The sequence below is a fragment of the Sorex araneus genome, chromosome 1 (genome assembly GCF_027595985.1).
Source record: "Sorex araneus isolate mSorAra2 chromosome 1, mSorAra2.pri, whole genome shotgun sequence".
Lineage (NCBI taxonomy): Eukaryota > Metazoa > Chordata > Mammalia > Eulipotyphla > Soricidae > Sorex > Sorex araneus.
Window position 1 is genome coordinate 248541170 of NC_073302.1, and position 9141 is coordinate 248550310.

A 9141-nucleotide genomic window follows, 5' to 3' on the forward strand; every position below is an offset into this window, starting at 1 on the left:
ATCTGTGATGACTGTGCAGGAAACATCACTGCACATGTAGGTAAAGCTCTAGAGCACAGTAGTGTCAAAGATACCCTCAGAAAGATACTGCATTTCCCCAGCAGCATGGTGTGGGGTCTCTCCACATTACAAGACCTGGGGTGGTCTCTATACGGTGTGGATGACCAGAGGGAACACACTCAAGACCAAAGCTGGGAGCGATGGCATATGAGGAGATAATTTTCGAGTGTGGAACCAACTGGAAAGTGAGGGAGAAGAAAACGTACCTAGATTTTCAGCTCTTATCCTCCCTACAAATTTGAAAAGACTCTTCAGAGATTTTGTCTGGCAGTTGTTTGTTTTGCCTCATTGCCAGGAACATTTTCAGCTGCCTCTTCCACCTAATGCACATACACGCTTTCATGGAGGAAAGGGGATTTCTCCTAACATTGGAAAGGAATATTGGCCATGCCCACTTTGTTGCCCCTTCTTCACGGTCTGTTTAGTCTACTCAAAGGAGGAAGAGGAATTGACCTCACTGATGAGTGAAAATAGGAAGAAATTTCTAGAATCTCATGCTACATCTTAATGGAGAGGATATTGGCCTTAAAAGTAGAGAATGGGCTGAGCCCTATCTTGCTTTCAAGGTCTGTCTGTACTCAGAAGAAATGTAAAGTGGATAGAAGCTCACTGTGGTCTGAATTCGAAGTAGAACTTTCCAACAGATTCCCAGGTATTACGTGGAAGAAGTGTCAAAACAGGGCTGAAGCAATAGCACATCAGGTAGGGCGTTTGCCTTGCACGTGGCCGACCCGGGTTCAATTCCCAGCATCCCATGTGGTCCCCCAGGCACCGCCAGGAGTAATTCCTAAGTGCATGAGCCAGGAGTAACCCCTGTGCATCGCTGGGTGTGACCCAAAAAGCAAAAAAATAAAAGAAGTGTCAAACCAAAGAGCACTGCTATTGGGAGGCATCCACCCAGTGTTCTCTTTTAGTTCCTCCTCCATATGTGACTCAATGAAAATTAAGCTGGCCTTAATTGGTGTTTTAAAATTTTTTTAATTTTATTGAATCACTGTGAGATAGTTACAAGCTTTCATGTTTGGGTTACAATCTCACAATGATTAAACACCCATCCCTCCACCAGTGCACATTCCCCACCACCAATGTCCCCGGTATACACCCCTTTCCCACCTTCCCCCTGCCTCTATGGAAGACAATATTCCCCATACTCTCTCTCTCTCTCTACTTTTGGGCATTATAGCTTACAACACAGACACTGAGAGGTCATCATGTTTGGTCCATTATCTACTTTTGGCATGCATCTCCCATCTCAACTGGTTCCTCCAGCCATCATTTTCTTAGTGATCCCTTCTCTATTCCATCTGCCTTCTCCCCTCCACTCATGAAGCAGTCTTCCAGCTATGGGGCAATCCCCTTGGCCCTTGTATCTACTGTCCTTGGGTGTCAGCTTTATGTGATGTTATTTTATACTCCACAAATGAGTGCAGTCCTTCTATGTCTGTCCCTCTCTTTCGGACTCTTTTCACTTAGCATGATACTCTCCATGTTTATCCATTTCTAAGCAAATTTCATGACTTCATCTCTACTAACAGCTGCATAGTATTCCATTGTGTAGATATACCAAAGTTTTTTTAACCAGTTTTAGGGCACTTTGGTTGTTTCCATATTTTGGCTATTGTGAATGGTGCTGCAATGAATATATAGGTACAAATGCCATTGTGGGGTCATCTGGAAGCTCAATTTCTAGTTTTTGAAGGACTGTCCATATTGTTTTCCAGAAAGGCTGGACCAGTCAGCATTCCCACCAACAGTGAAGGAGTGTCCCTTTTTTCCCACATCCACGCCAGCACTGGTTGTTTTTGTTCTTTTGAATGTGTGAAGCTAGGCTTAATTTGGAGCCTTGCAACTTTGATTATGGGGGAGGGAATAAAAAACACAGTTGAACCCTAAGTACTTCTTAATGCTGCAGCCCAGAGTTGCCCAAAGTTCTATACCACCACAGGATCTCAAATAAGAATTTTACAAAGACATTAATAAGAAAAACAACAACATGACAGCAGCAGGGGGAGCCGCAGGGTGGGATGTGGTGACCTCTCCTCGCGACCATGGCAGCAGTGGACCAGCTGGTCTCCCGAGAGCTCGAGGAACCCACAATTCTGCTGGCTGAGCCCACAGATGAGGTGGTCAGTGGCCCCAGCGTCCTCCTGGCCCCCCAGGGGCACGTGACTGTCACTGTGGACTCGGGAGGTGGCAGCTATGGAGTTGAGGACGAGGAAGGCGACAAGGTGGTGCTCCTGCAGGAGGAGAAGCCTGAGGCAGGATTCTGGACCTTTGACTTCTATCAGAGCTTCTTTGACGTGGACACCTCGCAGCTTCTGGACTGCATAACAGGCTCCCTGCTGTCCTGGCCTGGCCAGAACTTCGTGCGTCACCGGCTGCGGAATCGGCCCGACCTGTATGGTCCCCTCTGGATTTGTGCCACCCTGGCCTTTGTCCAGGCGGCCAGCGGGAACCTGACCCTGGTGCTGGCGCAGCACAGGGATCCCAGTATCCACTACAGCCCCTAGCTCCACAAAGTGACCGTGGCCGGCGTGACCATCTACTGCTATGCGTGGCTGGTGCAGCTGGCGCTGTGGGGCGTCCTGCGCTGGCGTCAGGGCGTGCAGGAGCGCATGGGGGGGCTACACCTTCCTGGAGACCGTCTGCCTCTACAGCTACTCGCTCTCGGCCTTCGTGCCCACCGTGGTGCCGTGGCTCATCCCGGTGCCGTGGCTGCAGTGACTCTTTGGGGCACTGGCGCTGGTGTTGTCTGCGGCGGGCCTGGTGTTCACACTCTGGCCGGTGGTGCGCGAGGACATGCGCCTGGCCGCCGCGCTGCTCCTGGCCTCAGTCATACTCCTGCATACGCTGCTGACCGTGGGCTGCGAGTATTACTTCTTTGAGCCGCTGCCCCCGGAGCAGAAGAAGGCCGTGCCCTCCGCCGTGCCGTCCGCCACCACCAACCGTCCTGCCGACACCCCGTGGCATCTAGGGGTCCCCGGCCTCACGGGCCTGCCTGCCCCGACCCCCGCCTACCTCGTGGTGACCCCGTTGCTTGTGATCACTCGGCTACTCTCCAGACACCCTCCAGATGCTTCTTACAAAGCAAACACTTGCATTTCCTATGCAAAGGTGATTCAGAGACTTTGTATAAAGGCGGACTGAAATGGGGAGGGAGGGACAAGGCAGTCGAGCTTCGGGGCGACCCCAGCGCCCTTCGGCCACCAAGCCTGAGCTCCACCACCTCCGAGTCTGGGGATTGAAAACGGGGGGCATAGTGGGGGAAGCAGAAGAAAATCGCCCGTGCTGAAACATACATCTCCTTGTTTATTGGGGGCGAGGGGGCGGGAGCCCCGCCAGCCCCTTCCTGAAGGTGCCGAGAGGGCGCCCTTCCAGGCCGCATCAATGAGGTTTGTGCCAGCCCAGCAACCAGTGACCTTCCCTCCGGCTGGCCCTGGTCTAGATCGTGGGAAGACCTACGGGGCTCAGGGGCAGGACAGCAGCAAGGCACTGGGGCTGAGGGGCCTTCCCCACAGCTGGGGGGTTGTACATTCAAGAGTGAGGTGGACCCTTTGGTGGGGGATCCCGGGGGGCTCCAGAGGCCCCGCCCCCAGCCTGGCAGGGTCCCTCCTTCCCCATGGAGCCTCTGGAGAATGGTCACCTTCATACCACAATACCTGGAATTTTTTGCTGAATGGTTGGAAGTCCCATTAAGTTCTGTCCTTTCTAGAGAAGGATTGTATAAGTGGCTACCCCAGGAAATTTTATTTCTGCTGGCTCGGCCCGGCCAGCCGGGTTCACAGAGGGTCTGTGGATTGACACTGGTTCTTTGTCGTAAAAAAATAAAAAGAAAAAAGAAAACAACAGAAAGAATCCTGGCTAACTTTGAACAAAATAGCATTATTTGAGTGGCTGCCTCTATTATAGAACATTTCAGCCTGTAGTCGTAGTTTTCAAGAACCATCAATAACATTGAGGACTTAGTATATTCTCAATGTCACTGAGCACTTCTAGGACCACAAGAAAGTGGATCCTTTGTAAATAAAATTTCCTGGGGTAGCCACTTATACCATCTTTAGACAGGACAGAACTTAATGGGACTTCCAACCATTCAGCAAAAAATTCCAGGTATTGTGGTATGAAGGTGTGGTATTGTGGATTTTAAGATGACTGACTCAGGATAGTTGCTGAAGTGTAGAAAGAGATGAATCTGATCCAGCCTTCGGGTAAATTCTGATATTACCTTTGAAAAGGCAAGACTCATACCCCAGGAGATATGAGAAAAGACATCAGATTTGGAAGGCAAAGTGATTTGATATTCCTTCAGAACTGGAAAAGAAATCAACCTTCCCCTATGTCAGTTTTTTATCAAAGAATCACAGTTTGCAGTGGTAGTGGCATTATTGCTTTATATTTGCAGCACTGTTACTCCACAGTTCTGTCCACCACAAAACTGTCAGGATCCCTCCATCTTTATCCCAAGGTCCTCCCCAACCCCCCACAATAGCCATAGTAGCCACCTCAGTTCCCAGTTCTATTGACCATTTCCCAGAATGTATTTTCGCTGGGATTGTCCAATTCCTTTCTTTCTTTATATTCCACATATGAGCGAGATTATCAGGTATTTGTCTTTGCCTTCCTGACTCAAGTCATTTATTATGACACCCTCCAATTCCATCCAAATTGCAGAAAACTGCAAGATTTCACATTTTCTCATAGCTGAGTAGTATTTCATGTTTTAAATGTATTACAATTTCTTTATCCACTCATCTGTTGTTGTTGTTGTTGAACTTGGATTGTTTCTATATCTTGACTATTGCACATAATGCAGTAATGAACATAGATAGTCATATGTCTTTTCAAAATAATTATTTTATATTCTTGGAAATTCAAAAATATTATACTCAAAATATTGAATGCAAAATATTTTGCATTCCTCCAAAGTATTACTGCCATCTTAGAGAAGACATAAGCAGACTTGCTGAGTTGTATGGAAGTCCATTGTTTATTTTTGAAGTCTCAAAATCATTTTTCAAGGCAATTAAACTGGACAATAGTTCTACCAGGGAGAATTAAGGACAGAAAATAAAGGGACATTAACAGACTAGATACTGATACTTGTCTTCCCTTCAGATTATATATTCCTGGGGGCTGGAGCGATAACACAGCAGGTAAGGCATTTGCCTTGCATGCAGCTAACCAGGGTTCGATTCCCAGCATCCCATATGGTCACCTGAGCACTGCCAGGAGTAATTTCTAAGTGCAGAGCCAGGAGTAACCCCTGTGCATCACCAGGTGTGACCCAAAAAACAAATTATATATTCCTCAAATTCTGGTACTATACCTTGTCTCTGTACTAAACAGCTAAATATTTGAACTTGTCATATGAAATTATTTATCTTATTAGATTCAGTGAAAGTTAGATGAAATAAGATGTGCCTGTAGATAATAAAGTTGTGGTTAAAGGACATGAACTCTCTCAAGGTTATAAAAAAAAAAAAGAAGAGCAATTCCATGGGGAGTGAGAAGATGGCCCAATGACTAAGGCACCTGACTTGCTGATAGGAAGTCACAAGTTCAGTCGTTGATACCACCACATGCACTGAGAACCATCCTGGAAACTGATCTTTGTGATCTCTGACACCAAAGCCATGTTTTGGCTATTCCAAAACCAGTGCCTGAGCACCAATACAGGCAGACATGACTCCCAATAAGCATCATGGCTAAAAAAGTGTGACTCCAAATAAGAACTATGGGCAAGAAAGTGAGCACCCCAATATGAGTTCTCACATCCAAAGAGTAGCACGGCCAAATGTGCGCATGCTACAACCAAGCATGTATGCAACCTGCACTCATTGCATCATCAACAGAGTAAAGAAGGGGGGAAATAAAAACACTGTTTACCAAAAAGTTCCTCAAATGTCACTGCCCATCTCATTTGAATAGGAAGCAAATGACATAAACAAATGGAACAAAAATCTTCAAGTATATATATAAAAAAAGACAAAATATTAAAGGAGACAGAAACCATTCTACTTGGCCAGATTTTTCTTTATCTTGTCTCCCATATGCATCCTCCAGAAGTCATTTAAATAAGGGTCCCTGGCTTCTTTCTCTCCATGAGTTCATGCAGGAGCACAGAAGCACACCCGTCCGTTTGGTTGTATCTCACTTTGAGCACCTGCTAAATTGTTAGAAAGAAATCTGAGAAGAAATAAAGACCCAGTAGGATTAACACCACAAATCTCTTCCAAGGCTCTGGGTGTGCCTGGTCTGGCCCCTCGGGAATCCAGCAGTCAGACAGAGGCCAATCATTGCCCAGCGATTAAGAATTAGGTAAGTTAAATTGATGATCTGAGATTTCGCTTTGGGGCATTAACTTCAGTCAATTATTGAAGTTACTGCTAGTTTTGAAATACTGTTTGCTTTAAATCTCCAATAATGTAAATCTCACAGGCAGAAAGAGTCCCTCGGCAGCCATTCCAGCACTTGTGAGAAACTGGGTATGACGCTGAGGAGTGCATGGGTGGTACAGACCAGGGCCTGTCGTAGAATGCACACTGCAATCATCTCGAGCCTCCCGGAGGCTCTAAGTCTCTGGTTCCTCTTCATGCTCCCAGCAGAGGGAAGCCACTGATTTGGGTGTCAAATTTGATATATAGCTCATTCAACACAAATCAGAAAAGAGATTCTACAATGTTATTATGAATAAAATATGTGCAGAAATCTAGGCAGGCATTTCTCCCTGGTTAATTGTTATGTTTAGTTTGTATTTAATATACCATTAAGAATAAAAGTTTCTAAGGCCAGGGATGTCACTCAGCAGAAGAAAACTTGCCTTGCATGTGTGAGACTCTGGGTTTTATCCCTGATACTAAAATATTAAAAAAAACAAACAAAAAAATCCACAAAATAAACTTTCTAAAATCTGTTCATTCTGATCACAGCGGGGTCTGGGGCTGAGGACAGGTTAGATAGAGAAGAGACTGCTATGACAATAATAGCTGGAAATGGTCATGCTGGACAAGATCTGAGGGTTAAAAATAGGTAAGTGATATTCTTGATAATCTTTCAGTATCAATATTGCAAACCACAATGCTCAAAAGAGGAGAGAGAGAGAGACAGAGACAGAGACAGAGACAGAGAGACAGAGAGACAGAGAGACAGAGAGAGAGAGAGAGAGAGAGAGAGAGAGAGAGAGAGAAGAAAAGTACCTGCCATAGAGACAGGCAGGAGATGGGGGCAGTGATCTGATGGGAAGGAACCTGGGGATACTCATGGTAGCAAGTGTACACTGGTGGAGGGATAGGTATTGGAATATTGTATGACTGAAATCCAATCATGAACAACTTTGTAAGGGTCTATCTCACAGTGACTCATAAAAGTTAAAAATAAATCATTCATTCAACCTGATATAGGCAAGTAGATGGGGAAAGGCCCTGAGCAATGAAAATTTAGATTTAACAGTCTCTGGGAAGGAGATTCTTTTTTTTTTTAATTTATTTTATTGAATCACCGTGACAAAAGTTACAAAGTTTTAAGGTTTAAGTCTCAGTTATATAATGATCAAACCCCCATCCCTTCACCAGTGCCCCTGTTCCTCCACCAAGAACCCCAATATACCCCCCTCCCACACACCCCCGCACCTGAATGGCCAATGATCTTCACTTTATTCTCTCTATATTTTGGATACATTCAATATTTCAACAGAGAACTGATTATTATTATTTGGAATTTTACCCCAACAATCAAACCTGCTGAAAAGGCATCATTTGATAGTTTGTTTTCCATTGCTGAGAATGAAGATTATAGGAGCTCTATAGGCTTTGGATTTCTGTTGTTTTAGCTCAGTTTATAGTCTAGATGTATTTCTATAAGTCTCTGGGTGCCAAAATGGGTTAGTAGCCCTCCCGGATCATAGTCTTTAAGGAACAGAGGGGCCGTGTCGTGCACGGCTGCTCCGGATCTCATTTGGGCCGAGGGCGTGCCAGTAACACCCCCACCCCATGATCTCTTGCTTGCCACGTCACAACAAGCAAGTACCTCTGGGTTGTGAGTCCTAGAAAATGCCAGACGCTGGTGCTGCTGCCGCTGCCATCTTCCCTGGAGAAAGAAAGCATTGGGAGAGAAAAATCCTTCCCCATCCCCGGGCAGCATGGTGGGAAACAGAATCTTAAGACTTACAGATTCAAGAAAACAAAAGACCCGGAAGAAACCATCAGCAGACCCTGAGGATAATGGACCCCTCCCCAGGAAGTTCCCCAAAGAAGACCATCACCACTCCCAACCTCCCTGGTAACCTTAGCAATGAACTTTTATCTGGAAAGAAATCCCACATGGGGGCAGGTTGAAGAAACCCTATAAAAGACACTTTGAACAAAGGAAGGGCACGCTTATGCTGCCTGAGCCCATGTGCTGCTTGCCCCTACGTGGCCGAGCACATGTGTTGCCCACATCTCCCCTCTTGAGATGTGTACTTTCATGCTTTCATTGCGTCTAAAGCTCGGTTATGTGTAGGGGCTCCCTCCACCCTTGGAGAAACCCACATTCTCTCTTGAACGCATTACTCTTCTCTCTCTTTCTTATCCCTTCCTCCTATCCTCAAAAGTCTCTAAATAAAATCTGTTTACTTCACTACTTGTCTACTCCTGAAATTCTTTTCCATGAACAGAGACAAGAACTCTGGGTGGTAGAGGCAGTTGGGGAGAAAGTGACCGTCTTCCTCCTCCCCACTTCATGTAAGTCACTCGTGGGGAACACCGATATCAAACCAATTATTTACAATATTTGAGGCTCAGTGCAGAGCCAGGAGTAGCCTCTGAGCCCCTCCCACAAGCCCTTATATTTTCTTGTGAGTCCAAACAAAGTACTATGGTTTAACTGTGAGCAGGGCTCAAAGAAAGAACATAACCTGGCTGATGTGGTCGCACCGTTCCCCATCAATGCAGACCTCTGAGTGAAGCAAATGAAGCCTAACTGCTGAGGTGCAGAGGCCCCTCTTTTTCCTCCCTTCTTTCTTTTCCTCACATCTCTCATTCTGAGGCCTAGAGTGTACTTTTAGACACTAGCCAACTAATTCTTTCCAGAAAACCTTGGAAA

At 45.9% G+C, this 9141-nt stretch overlaps 1 pseudogene; it reads left to right on the plus strand.

Moving 5' to 3' along the window:
* Nucleotides 1-2108: 2108 nt before the first annotated feature.
* LOC101552972 (protein YIPF2-like) lies at nt 2109-3207 on the plus strand (annotated as a pseudogene).
* The last annotated feature ends 5934 nt before the right edge of the window (nt 3208-9141 follow it).